This window comes from Dipodomys spectabilis, unplaced genomic scaffold (assembly GCF_019054845.1).
Source record: "Dipodomys spectabilis isolate Male_0828 unplaced genomic scaffold, ASM1905484v1 ptg000144l, whole genome shotgun sequence".
Lineage (NCBI taxonomy): Eukaryota > Metazoa > Chordata > Mammalia > Rodentia > Heteromyidae > Dipodomys > Dipodomys spectabilis.
In genome coordinates, this window is record NW_024870821.1 from 3184920 (window position 1) to 3202530 (window position 17611).

General features: G+C 38.0%; 1 pseudogene; it reads left to right on the top strand.

Moving 5' to 3' along the window:
- Positions 1 to 231: 231 nt before the first annotated feature.
- Positions 232 to 331, top strand: LOC122117586 (annotated as a pseudogene).
- Positions 332 to 17611: the final 17280 nt, after the last annotated feature.

Genomic DNA, 17611 nt, shown 5'->3' on the forward strand with positions numbered 1-17611 from the left:
CAAAGTATGATCAAATTTAAAATGAAAAAGACTTAAAATAGTCATTGGCAAAAAAATGCAAGTTTGAGCAATCTACCAAACAATATGGTTTTCCACTATACACAGAATTTCAGAGAAATAAGATCAATAACATTGTTAGTAACAAAGGTTTCCTTGCTACAAATAGGCAACCAAGGATATATGCCTGTATAAAGATTGCATCATTAACAACTTAAATTTACAGGATACTACATGCTTCAGCAGCACGTATACATAAATTACAACAATATAGAGATTAACATGCCACTTGGACAAGGATGATATGAAAATATGCGAATTATTCCATATTTTTCATTCTTCAGTTGCTAGAAATGAAAAACAGTTATTAAAAAGTTGATTACAAAAATACAAGTGTAACAATATATGTGATTCATATAATTAAAAGTTAGTTTGACATCAGTGTATTAAATCTTCAATTTAGAAAGGTCTTTACATAGCATAACCTTTACAAAACTTTTGAAATTAGATAACATTTTAATTTTATCCCAAAGAAATAAAATACTATAAGGACCTAGGAGAAAAAAGAATCTTAAACTGTTTTTATATGGAATGCAATCTGTAAGGACACATTTATTAATGAATTTATATAATATATAATAATGTAGTATTCAAAGCATTATATCTAGGAGAGAATGAAATAGATTATGGACATTTTACAAACAGAATACAGAATATGTTAAAATATACTTTCTTCAGACAAGCACCGGAAATGTCTTTAGGTTCTGTACTACTCATTTCAACAGATACGTTAAAATTATTTCTGATTTTAAAAATCACAAGCTCTACAGAAATCATTATAGATGTATACAAACAACTCTTGAATGTATTTTGACATCAAAGTCAGGCAATTCATTTGGAAGAATACCATGGAATCCATGAATTTTTAAAGTAAGATATTGCTGTTGCTTTGTATTGTGAAAATATTTTGTACAGAGACAAAGGATGGACTGGCATTTTTGAAATTTAAGTAACTTAACCAAATCATTAAGACGTAGGAGAACAATTTGTACAGCCTTTCACAACTTCAAAGAGGTAGTCATACATACTTATCTTTTGGCAGTATCAAATGCAGTTTCTTCCAAGTTGTTCTTCAGACCTGGTTTAATATAATGGTTCAAAAGAAGGAGATCAAACGTATCTTTGCTGTTTCTATTCCCAGCAGCAAGATGCAAGGGGGTCAAGAGGCCTTTCATTTAGACATTGGTATCTGCATCATGATGAAGTAAGAAAGAAGCCACACTGGTATTATTCCACGTATAAGCACTGTGCAGGTGTGTCCAGCCATTCACAGTTATTGCATGAATATCTGCCTCGAGCCACCAACTCATGGACAATGTGTCAGTGTCAACTGTAGGTTTCCTGATGAAGAGCGGTATACTCATCGTCATCCCTAGTGGCCTTTTTGGAAAGGTTTCACCACACTGTAGAAAGCCAATTAATTTCGGCAGCCTAAAGAAGAAATTTGCTTGGATCCTTCTCCATTTTTTTCTTGCAAATGATACCATTCCTCACTTTTTCATCTTCTTCCTTGTCTTCATCAGAATTGCCTAACCAGAGACTGAATACCGGTCGGAATGAGGTGTCTATGTATTTCCCCAGGAGTTGACGTTGGTTGAACTGTTCAGAAAAATCCAGTGAATTTTCTACATTTTTTTTTCACCATGACTTATTTTCTCTTTTTCCATTTTTACTATTCTAAATTATTCTAACTGGAGAGTAGAGAATTGATAGAAAGCAGAGGAAAGATTTTCCTCCGTATTAAAAGGTACAGAATGAAAATGAGGACCAGTGGTGTATCCATGTGCAGCTTATTCTAGGAATGAAAACATAGGAAATAATACTTTCTATGTAAATGATTTGGGAAATGGCAGAGCAGAAAGTGAAATGATGCAACCAAAAATATAACAACAAAATAAATTAGGATAATTATGGAACAATCATATGAGAACCATGAATGAGAAAGAGGAAGAGAGAGACAGATGTTCAATGAACTAACTAGCCACAAAATCCATGCCTCTGATCAATTTATAGAGCAAACAATTTTATTTTTAAAAGAGATGGAAATAGAATTTATAGTGTGTCTCTTTATGATGTGCAATGTGATGGATTGATATACATTGTGCTGATCACTTTTCTGTTAATGTGAGGAACATACCTGCAAAGAACATTTCTGAGGAGGAAACTATTATATTGACTCATGGTTTAAGAGAACACAGCTTAAGATAAAATGTCTCCATTGTTTTTAATTATATTTTTATTATCTTAAATAATTGTACAAGAGAATTTCCATTCAACAAATCAGTTTTTAAGTACAATGGATCTTTACATAACTTCTCCACACCCTTCCAAATCTCACCCCACTTTAATTTTTTCTACTTTCATACTATCTGTATTGAATATTATGCCTTCACGCTCTTCCTCCATAACTCTTTTTATTCCTTCCCTTTGAATTCCCCTCACATCTTAAGTGATAGTTTCCTGGTATTCATTTTGTTGGATTAAAAATTCAATTTTATAAGAAAATACACCTTTGAAATTCTCCTCTGCAAATAGCATGCTTTGGTTAATATTGTTGTGAAAACTTGCATAAAGTTCTATCTTCCAAATATGAGACAGAACATGGGTCCTTTGTGTGTGTGTCTCTGACTTAGTTTACTTAACATATTTTTAGATCTATCCATTTCTTTGCAAATAATGTAACAGTCTTCATAATGGATTGGTGCAATCCAATTGTGTACATGTGCCACACTTTCTCTAACCATCCCTCTGCCAAAGGGTATCTGGGCTATTTCCATCAGTTTTCTACGGTGAATAGTGCAGCAGTGAACATGGTTGTGAAAGTGATTTTACTGTAACCTTTTGGAAGAATTCATCACTATCTTTCTGGGAACAACCCTCTAGCCAGTTTTCCAGAATAATCACATCCCTCTCTTCATCTCCATTAGAACGTATTGCAAATCCTCAAAAACACACTACCCCCTACAGGTCACAATAAGCTAAAACCACACTGTGTCCATATTTTTTCAATACTTTTTTTCATAATTGTACATATAATTTAGTGAGAACCTTCTATGTACTTTTCTAATGTGGGAATGAGGGACATGACAATAGAGTAAAAGTAAGAAATATGCAATTTAATAAGCTATTATCATACTTAAAATCATTTTCAGCTTTAACTCATAGCCTCACATACTATTATTTAATCTTTATTTGATTACTTCATCTATCCTCTAACTTATAACAGGTGAGTTAAATACAATGGCAGAAACTGTGGTTTGATTTTGACACTCATGTGTGAGGATGCACAATATGGGCAAATAGATGGATTGGATTTAATAGCTATTATCCATTTTGTTAACGTAGAGATGATTTTGCCAAACTGATTCTCACAATTCATATTACATTCAACAACAAGAAACCTGTGACAATTCTCTTTGTTTTGCTCCTTATTAACTTTTGTTTCCACTTTATTTTATTTTTATTTATTTATTTTTCGTCTGTCGTGGGGCTTGAACTTGGGACCTGGGCGCTCTCCCTCAGCTCTTCAGCTAATGGCTAGCACTCTACCAATTGGGCCACAGTGCCCCTTCCGGTTTTTGAGTGGTTTATTGGAGATAAGAATCTCTCCAACTTTCCTTTCCTGTCTGCTTTGACTTGCGATTCTCAGATCTCTGCCTCCTGAGTAGCTAGGATTACAGGCATGAGCCACCGGCGCCCGGCTACCATTTTATTTTATAATGAAGGATGATTTCACAACTCTATTGTAGATACAAAAGTATGCTAAAATATTTCTATCCGTATGAATTGATATATACACACACATATATTACACAGGTTATAAGGATAATTTATAACTTCTGTAACTGCACAATTTACTCAATTATTAAAATCATTGATGACTCATGGCTGGAATTCTGGTTACTCGGAGGGTGAGATCTGACGATTGTGGTTTGAAGCCATCCTGGGCAGGAAAGTCCATGAGCCTCTTATCTCCAAACAACCAACAGAAAATCAGAATTGGAACTGTGGCTGAAAGTGGTAGAGTGGTAGCCTTGAGAGGAAAAGCTCAGGGACATCATCTAGGGTCTTAGTTCAAGAAGTACAATCTACCCCCCAAAATCTATTTAATTTTCCCCTGTGTAAGTAGATTATTTCCATCACCCAAGTGCAAATCCATACTCATTAGCAAGGTAACTGTTTTGTCTGAAGTACCACAAAACATTATCACTTAAGTAGAAAGTATTGCAATGTGGGTTCATTCTATCTCTCTCATGGATTTTTCTCCACTCAAATACTCAAATCTTACCATTATTCCAATTATTTAAAATCATAGTTTTTTTCTTTAATATCCATAATATTAGAGTTTGAATTGAGTGTCTTGTGCCCCCGAAATGGTTGTTCTTACCATTTTGTCATGTCCTCAGACTTAAATTATCCTGATTATTTTTCAGATAGAATCTGACTTCCTACTTGTATCTGATTTGGGGCTCAGTACACTTTATGTTATTCTTCCTGGAATTTAAAATAACAGCTGCGTGGCATTGTGTACAGATCTTTCTGTCCAGTCTGGGCTTTAAGCACTATCCTTACAACAGTTCACTCCCATGGATTAAGGATATTCATAAGCTTGTCATAGTTGATTTTTTTTTATATTTGCATTTCCTGCAGGTTCTTGAGTACTGAATTAATTTGTGTTTTCTTGGGTTGTTTTGTTTCATTTGAATATATGGATTATTGTTCTTCACTTTTCCTTTTGTTTCTTTCACTCATGTTCTTACCTGAAGCGCTGAGAAACTAATTTTTCTTTCTCAAGATAGTCAAGATGAATATTATTTATTCCAAAAAAAATTCAGTAATATTTAAACACCTCATACCTATGAATAGTATACAAATGCTAAGTTCTGAGAAGGGTCTTTTTATTTGCCCAGCAGTCTTTGGCATACACAGACAGATCATGAATTTTATGAAGTTAGTAAAACTACAGATGTTCGCCAAGTGGAGAAAAACCTATTATTAATTGTTTGACAGGGTTATGTTGCTTCATGCAGGATTACACAAAATCATGTTCCTAGGAGGAACCTAAAAATCATCTAATACAACAGACTTGAGAGAGATGAATTGACTTCCTGAATAATTTACTTTTGGGTCAAATAAAAGCAGGCTTCCAAAAAGAGAGTAAACTTTAAAGAAACATGAGTTGTATGTAAATAGGTGGTTAGCTGATTTTGTTAATTTGTGAACTAATACAGGGAAATAAAGTACAGCAAGGTTAAAATGAAAGCACTTCACATTGAAATACTCATTTGTGTGTGTTTGTGTGCATGTGTGTGGACGCTCATGCGAGTCCCCGCACACACATGTGCATGTGCTCATGCATACATTCATTATTCTTGAGGCTTCATACTGCGCAAGCATTATTCCTCAGCTTCTCTGTCTAAAGGTAATGGTCTACCACTTGAGCCACTGTTCCACTTCTGGTTTTTTGGAGATAATCGCATGTATTTTCATGATTTGACTGGCTTTGAACAGTGGCCTTCAGATCTCATTCTCTCGAGTAGCTACCTAAGCTGATTCAGCCTCTGAGTAGCTAGTTAAAATTCTGTCTGTCCTCTATGCTTCACTGCTTTTTTATTTTTTCCTGAGGTAATCACAAGTCATATATATGTCTAGTTACTTTAGAAAATACTCTTACTGCTTGACACCATGGGCTCCCACCTCTACTCATAACTACTGAGGAGGCTTGAGAATAGAACCAGGCCGAAAGTTTAGTGGACCTCCTTCTCAATCTATAGCTGGGTGCATTGGATCATTTCCACCACACTGCACTATCTACAGTCTAAGATTGGAAGGACTGCGGAATCCAGGACAGGCAAGGTAGGAAGCTAGACAAGTTGGTCTGCAACTCTGATTCCATTGATGATGGGAAGGCTAAAATGACAGATCAGATGCATGTTCTTGTGGAAAGGGAACCCCTATCCTAAAATTAGCCACTGATATGACGCCTGCCTAGCATGAGCAATAACTCAAGTCGAAATCCCCACAGTTTCCCACAACCAAAATAAGTATATACATTAACATACAAAAACTTAGTAGAATCTGTTCTTTGCTCTAATATCAGCTTTATCTGATTATCATATGATGTGACAGAATAGGTTCTTTATTAAATTTAAGATATATTTTAAGTTTTGAGTATTAAGCTTAAGATATATTTAAGACCTAGAAAATTCTTTCTCACATATTAAGTGCAAATGTATGGCAAATTGTCTCATTTCTTACATATTTGACTATCTCTATAAATTCAGCTTATGATTATTATGAATAGTAACATATTCTGATTAATTACTTTACTTTGTAACAGTTTTTACACTTTTTGCTTCTCTACTGAAGTTTAATTATTAAAGTAGCATCATCAAAATATATTCCTTGGGTACTTAGGGCAATTTTTTACAAAGGTTTTAACCAATGGCTTATAAGAATTCTTATTGGTATATTGTTTGGTTTATTTTTAATTTCAATTTAATTTTATTGTAAAGGTAATGTACAAAGGGGTTACAGTTACATAAATAAGTACATTTCTTTTATTTATTTATTTATTTATTTTTAATTTAATTTTATTTTATTTGAGAGCATACTGTACAGAGGGGTTACAATTACATGGGCAGGATAATGCATACATTTCTTACCAAGCATTGCAGCCTTCTCCTTTGTTTACCCTTCACCTCCCTTCCCAGCTTATGGAAGGAACGTTGTTATCTCTTACATCGATTTTTTTTGTATGCTCAAAAAAAGAACTACTGATGCTTTTGCTGTTGCTATTGATCAATGAGTGCTTTTGCTTTCTTTGTTCATGCATTTTTATAAGAAAATTTGTATGCAGAGGGTTTACAGTTACTTTAGTCATCTAAAAAGTACATTTCATTTTATTTTCTAAATTTCAAATTTTGAACTTAAATATTTTCTTCTGTTTCTTCAGGGTAATTCTTTTTTCAGAGTTGTAGGACTAGTTAATATAATTTTGCATGATTTTTACGCATGTAAATTATTCAGACACATATATTTTGTTTTTAAAATATTTATAAAGTGAATATTTAAAAATTATTTTTTGAATTTTTATACGGTTGGTAAATTTAAAAAAATTATTTCTTATAGATGTAAACATATTTGTCCAGGTAGCAAATACTGTATTTTTAAGACGCACATACTTTATTAAGAAAAGTTTCATTACCTGGTGATTTTTGGAAATATTTTTACTTAACTTAAAAAAAAAATGTTTGAGCTGGGCATGGTGATTTGTGGCTGCTATTTTCTAGCTATGGTGGGAAATGTAAATAGGGTTTGTAATTCGGGAGAGACTGAGCAACTATAATATCTTATTATAAAAATATTCAGAGAGAAATGATTAGAGATATAGCCACCCCTAGCGAGATATAGAGCACTTGGTTATAATATTCTAAATCTTGATTTAAAACACCACTAGCATCAATTTTTTGTCAAAATGAAAGGATACATGTGTCAAAATGTTTATTATTTAAAACTTATTTGAAAAGGTTCTCATGTCTTCTATTGCTTAATTTTCAGTTTACTTAATCTATAAGAATCTATTGTGATTATTTTATTTCTACTAAACTTTTAAATAGGACGAGAAATATTATTATTTCATATATTAACCTACATTTTCTATTTGTGATAATTTCCTCTGTTTAATATGATAATATCAATATTCCAAATGTGTGTATGTGGTGTGTGTGTGTGTGTGTGTGTGTTCTTGTGGTTTTTGTGTGTGTGCTTTGTAATGCTTAAGAGATCACACCATTGCTTCACATATGCTAGGCCAATGTTTAACCGCTGAGCTATACTGTGTAGTTATAATCCAAATAGTGTTTTAAATTTTGACTTTTAAATTTTCATTCCTAGTATGTTTTTTTCAAAATTATATATGACAAAATGTGATCCATCTTCTATCCATGTTAGCAATTTTTATTGTTATTTAGAATATTTCCACTGCCTTTCCACTTCCAAACTCTTGTGTTTTGAATTGATAAAGGTTTTACTGCTTCTTTTCTCTCTTCATTCTTTTTCCCTTTAGAGTTGACCTATTCTTTCTCTTCCCCAGATGTCAGGCCACATTGAGGCTCCTGCTACCCACAGCCTTCCTCCTAGCACAGTCACCAACAGGGCAGTGCCCCCAGGATCCAACACAGACTTCTGACTTGGGTAAATAAAGAGGCTGTGCTTGAGTCGCCCACATTCAGCAGTCAGCAGTCCGGGCACATGAGCATCTACTAAGGCCACCCCAGTAGCTATGGGGACTCTGACCTCAAGAAAGAGGCAGGCACACCCATGCAGGCTGACTTTGTAGACAGCTCCTCTTCCAGGTGCAGCATGGTGACCTTTGAAGCATGACTGTGCGCACACTAGTAGATCACAGCACACAATAAAACAACTTGGTAAGCAATGGTCCTGTGCTCAGAGAGCTGGAAACAGAGGCAGGAAATCAGAAAGAGAGAGAGAAAGAGAGAAATTGAGAGAGAGAGAGAGAGAGAGAGAGAGAGAGAGAGAGAGAGAGAGAGAGAGAACTCAAAGCTAGCTTTTATTTGTACTGGTTTTGATATCCTTGCTGAGAAATGCATATTTTCACCAAGAAATAAAAAGGAAAACTCCTAACTCTAACTCTGATGGAGTAGCTGAGATCAATCTAGACTTCCTACCATAAACAATCACAAAAGTGGAAGTTATGTGAAAAATATATGTATATAAATGTATATATAATATAAATATGTAGGCATATATATGTATATTCAAATATACAATGTGAATATGTATTGTATGTACAATGTATAATGTATATATGTATAACATACAGGGATAAAAAAAATGAAATACATAGTATTTGAAGGAATAATGACCAAATCCTTCCCAAATTTGATTGAAAGCATGAACCCTTCTATCCAGGAATCTAGCAGCTTAAAGAAGACAATTAACATAATTACACAGGTCCACACTAAGACACATTCTAATTAAACAAAGACAGGAAACCTCCCAAAGCACAGAGACACAACTCATCACACAAGGGATCTTCAATCATATTATGACAAATTTCTAATCAAACACTAGATTAAATATTAGACAGCAAGGGCAACACATTTAAGGTGTTAAAAGGACATATCTAATACCAACCTTTCTAACAAATATATATATACTTCCCCCAAATGTGAGAGAGATGAGCTAAGTACCTAATGATGGCTCAGGCATATAACCTTAACTACTCAGGAAGGTGAATTGTGAGGATTGTGGCTCAAAGACAGCCTGGGCCTTGTAACCTCAGAAGCAAATTGTTGGAGAGCTGTCCTTGAGTAGGACGGAGGTCTTCTTGCCATATCATTGCTTGAACAAATATAGGATAAGGTGGCCATCAAGCATGGAGGCTATTGGCCAGTGTCTCCACAGAAGCAATTTATGAGATTCAGGAGTCCTCTACAAGATCAGAGGACTTTGACCACTGTTCTAGTAGTTTCAGGAATGGCATAACAATGACCAGGGCAACCTCAAGCCCATATGGAGTCCTTAGCAACTGTCTTTGAAGCTTATGGGCTAGAGTATCAATGCTGGCAAGCTATGATTGGTCCACTTTTTCTCTGACTTCACTGGCCCAGACTCTGATTGGTCCATTTCTTCTATGATGTCACTGTGATGGGCTGCGATATCTCCCTTTTGAGAGGTCATGCAGTGTATATAGGAAGCCACTGTGCTCCAACCTATGTGAGTTAACACCTCTAGGAGCTCTTGATTGGTGACATGTTGGACTGACTCAAAGCAAAATTCATGATTTTTCTGATATGGTGGGGGGGGGTGTGAGTTGTCGTTTGGTTTTGGTATTTCTTTTTATTTTTTCTGTGTTTCCATTATTTTATTTAGTTAATTTTAGGTAGACTTGCTACCTGCCATCATAGCAGAAGGATGGAAGAATACAAAGAATCATCCTCCATATCCTTGAATGAAGAGATCATCAGTCAATACCAGATGAAAGAGCTCATTGACCATGGTACCAATGGACAAGTGAAGCTGGCTATCCACACCTCACACACATGGAAGTGGCAGTTAAAATACTCCTGAAGGGATGAAAGGTTAAAGTTTGAGGCAGTGACCACTTGTTGCTTGTTTCTGTCTAGCAAAGCAACACGTGGTGGTAATCCGAACACCTGGTTGATTGTGTGCCTTTATAAGACCTGCAAATACTTAGCTCAGGGCTCTCTTCCTAGGCTCCGCTGTACCAAAGTGTAGGACGAGGCCCAAGATGCAGCCCGTTTAAATAAAACAGCTGTAGAGTCTGACATTCAGTGGTCTTTGCGGGGGGGGGGGGGGGGGGGTTCCTGCAACCATGGCATAACATATTAGTGGGGGCTGGTTCGGGATACCCCCCAAAGACCCCGGAGACCTCAGACTCCAAATGTAAAACAGCGCTGTCTTGGTTAATTTGCCTTGTCCTCTCGTTTGTCTGTTTTACTTTCATTTTCCCTTGTGAGGATGGCCCCTCCAATTCGTAAAGGGTTGTCAAAGTGGACCCGCTTGCACGACAACACTGGAGGAACTAGGAGATGTCCCAGATCCTCTTGTGGGGAGGGGATAACTCTGCTGTGTTGAGCAGGGGTCCTTGGACCCCACCATTTGGAGTGGGGGGGTCCTTGGAACCCCGCCTTCTGGGGCGGGGGTACTTGGAACCCTGCCGTGTGAGGCAGGGGTCCTTGGAACCCTGCTGTGTGGGGCCGGGGGGGGGGGGGGGAGGGGTCCTTGAAACCCCGCCGTGTGAATTGTGGGGCGAGAGTTGGTTTGGTGTTGGGCTGGAACTGACCAAGAGAGCCTTCTAACCAAAGCCCAACTCGCCCACTGTGAGTCTGTTCCTTCTGCTGTGGGGCATGGGTATGGAATGCCGCCATGACAGGAGTCAGTGGACCAATTTGGGAGATCTCCACTTTGTAAGCTTTTTTTTTGTAACTGTCAGGCCTGCATGTGTTTTGTTTGTACTGTTTATTGTTTTATGGACTGTATGACTGACAGGACTGGAAACCACGGGCAACACTCCATCTAGCCCCCTAGACTTACAAAAAGAAACTAAGAAAGAGGAAAAGAAGGTGTACCCCTGGTTTTTCAGGGAGATAACTTGGAAGAAGAAATGTTTCCTCCCCCATACTCCCCTTCCCAGGTTCCTTTTGCAGAACCTGAGAATGATCAAGAGGAGGAGGGAGCTATAGAACACTTGGCACCTGCCCTTCAAGTTTCTGAGGGGCCAGTCACTCAATGCCGCAGTGGGATCAACCCCCCATCTAATGCAGGTGTTTTTTTCTCTACGTGCCATAGGTACTGTGGATGTGGATGGTCAACAGCAACACAATAGTGTCCATTTTCTACCAATGCTCTATACAATTGGTGCATCCAAAATGCCCTCTTTTCTGAGAAACCCTAGGATTTAATTTGTTTGCTTGAAACTATTCTCTTTACTCATCAGCCCACTTGGGATGATTGCAGTCAGCTTTTACAAGTTCTTTTTACCACTGAATTGAGAGACCATATCTGAGAAGCGGCCCAGAAACATATCTGTGGCCCCACGGGAGTGCCCATCACGGATCCTGCCCTGATCGCTGCCTATTTTCCTGAGATCCAACCAACATGGGACTACAAGACAGTTGAAGATAGGGAGCATCTCCTCATCTACCGCCAGGCTCTGTTGGCAGGTCTCAAGGTGGCGGCTTGCCAACCTACTAATATGGCCAAGGTTTATAATATAAGACAGGGAGTAAGTGAAAGTCCAGCAGCATATCTTGAGCGGCTCTTGGAAGCTTTTAGTCAATATACTCAATATGATCTTGAGACACAGGAGTCGGCTCAGATGATTATGTTTGCCTATATAAATCAAGCTGCACCAGATATAAAGTTGCAGGCTCTAGACAGTCTATAATTAGGGATCTAGTAGCCGCGGCAGCAAAGGTTTACAATAAGAGAGACAGAGGAGCAAAGACAGGAAAGGAAGGACAGAGAACGTAACATGGAGCATGAAAAGAGAAACCGGGCCAAGGAAAAGAGGCCAGATTTGTTGGACTCACCACTACTGCATGCTGAGCATACCTGGTTCACAGATGGCAGCAGTTTCATTCGAGATGGAAAAAGGTATATGGGCCCAGCAGTCACCATGGACACTGTGATAGCGTGGGTAGAAGCACTCCACCAGGGACCATCTGCACAAAGAGCAGAGCTAGTGGCACTAACAAAAGCCCTACAAATGGGAAAATGGAAGAGACTAAACATTTACACAGACAGTCGGTATGCTTTTGCCACCGTGCATGTCCGTGGAGCCATTTACCAAGAGAGGGGGATGCTGACAGCTGAGGGAAAGACTATTAAAAACAAGAAAATTTAAGCCTCATCTGTGCCCAATGGGAAACAGCAAATATTGCCATTATGCACTGCCCAGGCTATCAAAAGGGAACTGATTCAATAACCAAAGGAAATAACTTGGCTGATCAGGCAGCTAAGGAGGCGGCCCTCCAGCCCAGAGTGTAAGTACTGACTCTAGTAGACCCAGGGCCACGAGCTTTGCCTCCTGAGCCTCAGTACTCCCAAGAAGACTTGGAGTGGATAAAGAAAATTCCCATGGCCTATAAACCCCCTGGCAGAGAAGGAAAAAAAAGACTAGATGAAAACTGGTGAGGGAAAACTTACCTTGCCACAAAGATTGGGCAAGGGGATTCTTAAGAGAATCCATCGGGTCTCTCACATGGGAACCTGAAGAATGCAGGACTTGCTCTGACACTCAGAAGTAAAAAGCAAGGGAATCAACTCTTGAGGACATTGTGAAAAATTGTAAAGCCTGTCAGCTCACCAATGCCCCCAATCAGCCGGTTACTAAAGGAGCTTGCCTCCATGGAGATAGGCCAGGTGTGTATTGGGAAATAGACTTCACAGAAATTAAAACTGGAAAATTTGGATATAAAAATTTGCTAGTTTTTGTAGAAACCTTTTCAGTATGGGTTGAAGCCTACCCAACAAAGCATGAGACCACAAATGTCGTGGCTAAGAAGATCCTGGAAGAAATTCTACCCAGGTATGGCTTCCCATCCCCCAATAAGTCAGACAATGGACTGGCCTTTGTCTCAAAAGTAAGTCAGCGAATAGCTCCGACATTGGGGATGGATTGGAAATTGCACTGTGCTTATAGACCCCAGAGTTCAGGGCAGGTATGAATCAGACTCTATAAGAGACCTTAACTAAATTGGCCTAGGAGACTGGTGTAGACGGGGTATCGCTCCTTCCTTTTGCTTTGTTTAGAATAAGAAATTCACCCTATCGGCTTGTCTTTAATTGCTTGCTGATTTGGATGATACTGAATTTCTGTGTAAGCTTGACTATTTAAAGCTGGTGCATAAGAGTATGTGGCCCCAGCTTAGAGAATTATATGATTCTGCTCCTATTCCTATCCCACATTTGTTTAAACCAAGGGACTGGGTGTTTGTTCGAAGGCACAACTTGTGATCTCCGGAAACACGATTGAAGGGACCTTACATGGTGCTACTGGCTACACCCACTGCCCTTAAAGTGGACGGCGTTGCTGCTTAGATCCACTGCTCCCATGCCAGACCAGCTGACCCCTTTGCCCTGGATGGCCATCAGGAAACATGGGAAGTCTCCAACCATCTGACCCAACCACTCCGCATATGCAAGAAAAGATAAATGGACTGATTGTTATTGGTATACTCGTTCAAGATCAAGAGCTGTTGAAGTTTAGTTTTGGGCCAGAGCCACAAGATTGTGGCTCAGGACCATAAATCAAGCGCGGGGGGGGGGGATTGAAAGGCTAAAGTTTGAGACAGTGACCACTTGTTGCTTGTGTCTGTCTAGCAAAGCAACATGTGGTGGTAATACAAACACTTGGTTGATTGTGTGCCTTTATAAGACCTGCAAATCCTTAGCTCGGGGCTCTCCTCCTAGGCTCCGCTGTGTCAGAGTGTAGGATGAGGCCCAAGCTGCAGCCCATTTAAATAAAACAGCTGTAGAGTCTGAATCTCAGTGGTCTTCTTGCGGGGCAGGAGGGGGGGGAGGTCCTGCAACCATGGCATAACAGCAAGAGTCCTCCAGTCATCAATTAAAGAATGAAGTGGACATTTTTAAGAAGGTATGGCACAAACACACCATCAGGTTGTACCAGGTGATGGAGAAGGAAGAGTATATGTATCTCATCAATGGAACTGGCCAGTAGGGGATACCTTCTGGGGTGGATCTCAAAATCCTGCCGCCTATATGAGGATGAAACCAAGAGGCTCTTCACACAAATTGTAAGTGCTGTTCACTACCCATACCAGAACAGAATCACACACAGATACCTTAATTCCAACAATATCCTGTTGGATACCAAAGGCAATATCAAAGTCAGTGGTTTTATCTGAGCATCTGGTTCACCCTGGGGCAGTTGCTATCAAATATATGTGCTGCTGTGCTATTCCACCCCCCTAAATTTTCCTGGAAGAAAGAAATGATGGCCGGGTGCCAGTGTCTCACTCCTGTGATCCTAGCTATTCAAGTGGCTAAGGTCTGAGGATCATGGTTCAAAGCCAGCCCAGGCTGGCTCTATCCTCTGACCTGACTCATACTGATACCAAAGACTAATTTGGGGTGGAGATGGTAGTGGATAGAGATGGCTAGCAAATAGTTACAACTCTTCTCAGAATAAGCTGCTGAATGTGGACCCAGGAACAGAGCAGTTCCAGACAAAGGGGAGGAGAACCCTAAGAGATATCAAAGATAAATTCACTTGAAAGCCAGAAGGCCCTGTTATTGAGATGGGAGAGATTTGTAGGTGGTGTATTAAAAAAAAGAGTTGTAAGTGGGATCCACGAATTGAGATCAAAACACTGTTTGTCTAGCAAAACCCTCAGTCCAGCCAAGAATACAAGTGCATCAACTGCCATAGAGTTCCTCAGGAGGGATTCCAGCCACTGAGCACATTGTACTGCAGTGTAAACTGAAAGTTGTAGTTATCAAAGCATGTAATTTTTGTGCATACAAAAACTACTTTAATTACACTTCAACTACACCCTAGTCATTAAAATTTTTGTTTGATTTATTTTATTCTATGTTATTTAAGATGTAGTCTCATTATGTAGTCAAGTGTGATCTTAACTTCATAATTCTACTGCTTAATCTCCCAAGTGTTGTGATTACAGGTGTGTCTTTCTTTGTTGTCCATCATATTTTATCTGCATGTTTCCTTAACTTTAATACTTTATTTTATCCCTTGGCAGTACTGTGGTTTTGATTCAGAGGCTGGTGCTGGGCAACCTAGTGCTCTACCACTTGACCTCTGCGCCTGGCCTTACTCTTCATTTTACTTTAGATGAGCTCTTATTGTATTATTTTTTGTATTGTATTGTATGTGCTTGGGTCAGAATCAGACTGTGATTGTAATGTATTTTCCTGCTGAGAAGCTTTTTTGTCCTTTTATTTTTTTTGTAAATATAATTTTTCTTCTTAATAAAAAGAAGGTACACAGAGGTGTTACATATATATAAGTCATTTTAAAATTCAAAACCTTATTTTAGAAGAGTAAAATTGCATATAATCACTAAATTTTATCTCTAGGAAAAATGGCTACTAGATTAAATGTTTTTGGAGGCTAGGTCAGTGGCATTTGGTATTGTTCTCACTTCAGCTCTAGACAATGCTACATAGGTCCAGGCCTGCATGGCCTAAATAAAAGCAAGTAAAAAGTAAAAAAAATGATTTTTTAGGGCACATCTGTGGAAGGTTTGAAATACATTTGAAATACATTTGAAATACATTTTATTGACCATTTGTACATTTCTGTGATGATGAAAAGTGATATAGCAATTATGGTACAATATGACCCATTCTTCTAACATAACATAGCATTACCACATTACCCAGCAATTCCATTGCTCATTGCATAATCCAAAGAACTGAAAAGAAAAAACTAATAGCTCATATGCCAATAATAACAGCAAAGTTCACATTAGTCAGAAGCTGGAATTACCTGGAGTGTCTATCAGATATACAGGTTTACAAAATATGAGGTAAGCATTAATGGATTATGCCATCCACAAAAATGCTGCATTTAATATATATCTTTCACGGATGGACACAAAAAATAATCTACTATTTATGTGAAACATTTACTAAACCATTTTATAAGAGAAAATGGAAGATTAAAATTTCTGGGGCAGGTCATTGGGGTGATTATTACTCAATGATTGTGTGGATTCCATCAGTATCAACAAGATAGTTCACAAATAGAGGTAACGGTGTGCATATAATTAATGTCACTGAATTTTATACGTGCCTAACAAGCATGAGGCCCTGCGTTCATCCCCAGCACATCCAAAAAATGCTAAAATCATCTTTCTGTTACCTACCTTGAGTGGTAGGTGCTTTTCTAATATTTTGATTGTATCCCTCAGAGGATCTCTGGTGGATCTCTGATGTTTAGTCATGCTTTACAGACAATCCATTATTTTAATATTAATTTTAAATTTTAAAGGAAACCTCATATATTAAAATGAGGGCAATGCCTGCAGATCTAATTCAAGAGGCTAAAACAGGAAGACCCTTACACAGTCTAGGCTGCATAGAGAGGTCATGTCTAAATTTCCATGGTTACTGCTGAAACTGGAGGGACAATTATTTGTAAGTTATTGCAAGTGATAGATAACTGAGAGATAAGTTTCTGATCACATTATATTTTGGTCATGTCAGCTTGTATTTAATATTTACATGAATTTTTAAATTTTTCCTTTTTCCCTTACTCTCAGCATGTCATTTTGAAACTTTGTACTATGTTCTCATTTGCTACATTTAAAAAGAAACATAGTTTTCCTTTGTATCATATTAAGCATGTTTTTTGATTATTTTCTATATTATACAACTACTATTATTTACTTTTGAAAATGTTAGGGAAATGAACCCAAAGATATGTATTCAAATGTTTTTTTTTTTCATGCGATTGTTTCTAACACATTTATAAGATTATTTCTTTGTTGCTTTGTATGTCCTGGATGTTTGTATAATTTGTGGAGGGGAAGGGGAAAAACAAATAGTTTAAATAGGGATACAGGTGGACCCATTGCAACAATGAGATGTAAAGGCGTTACATCGAAAAATGAACTTTACAACTTTGGTGCGGGGGAACGGGGGTAGCGGGGAGGATTGGGTGGGGGAGTGGGAGAGGATGGGAAGGGATAGGAAGGGGAAACAAAGGAGGAGACTACAATGCTTGATAAGAAATGTACTCATTATCTTGCCCACGTAATTGTAACCACTCTGTATAGTATGTTCACAATAAAAAATAAAAATTAAACAAAAGAAAATTTTTATGTTTTTTTTTCTGCATGTAAGGACTAGCCACTGTCTCAGAGATTTTTCTTAGTTCTGCCAATTGAGCCACAGATAAACGTCCAGCTTCATTCTTTTGAAAAGTCTCGTGCAAATCCCAGCACAACTAAGGAGGCTGAAATCTGATCTTGATTTGAAGCCAGTCTGAGCAGCAAAGTCTGAGATTCTTATCTCCAAT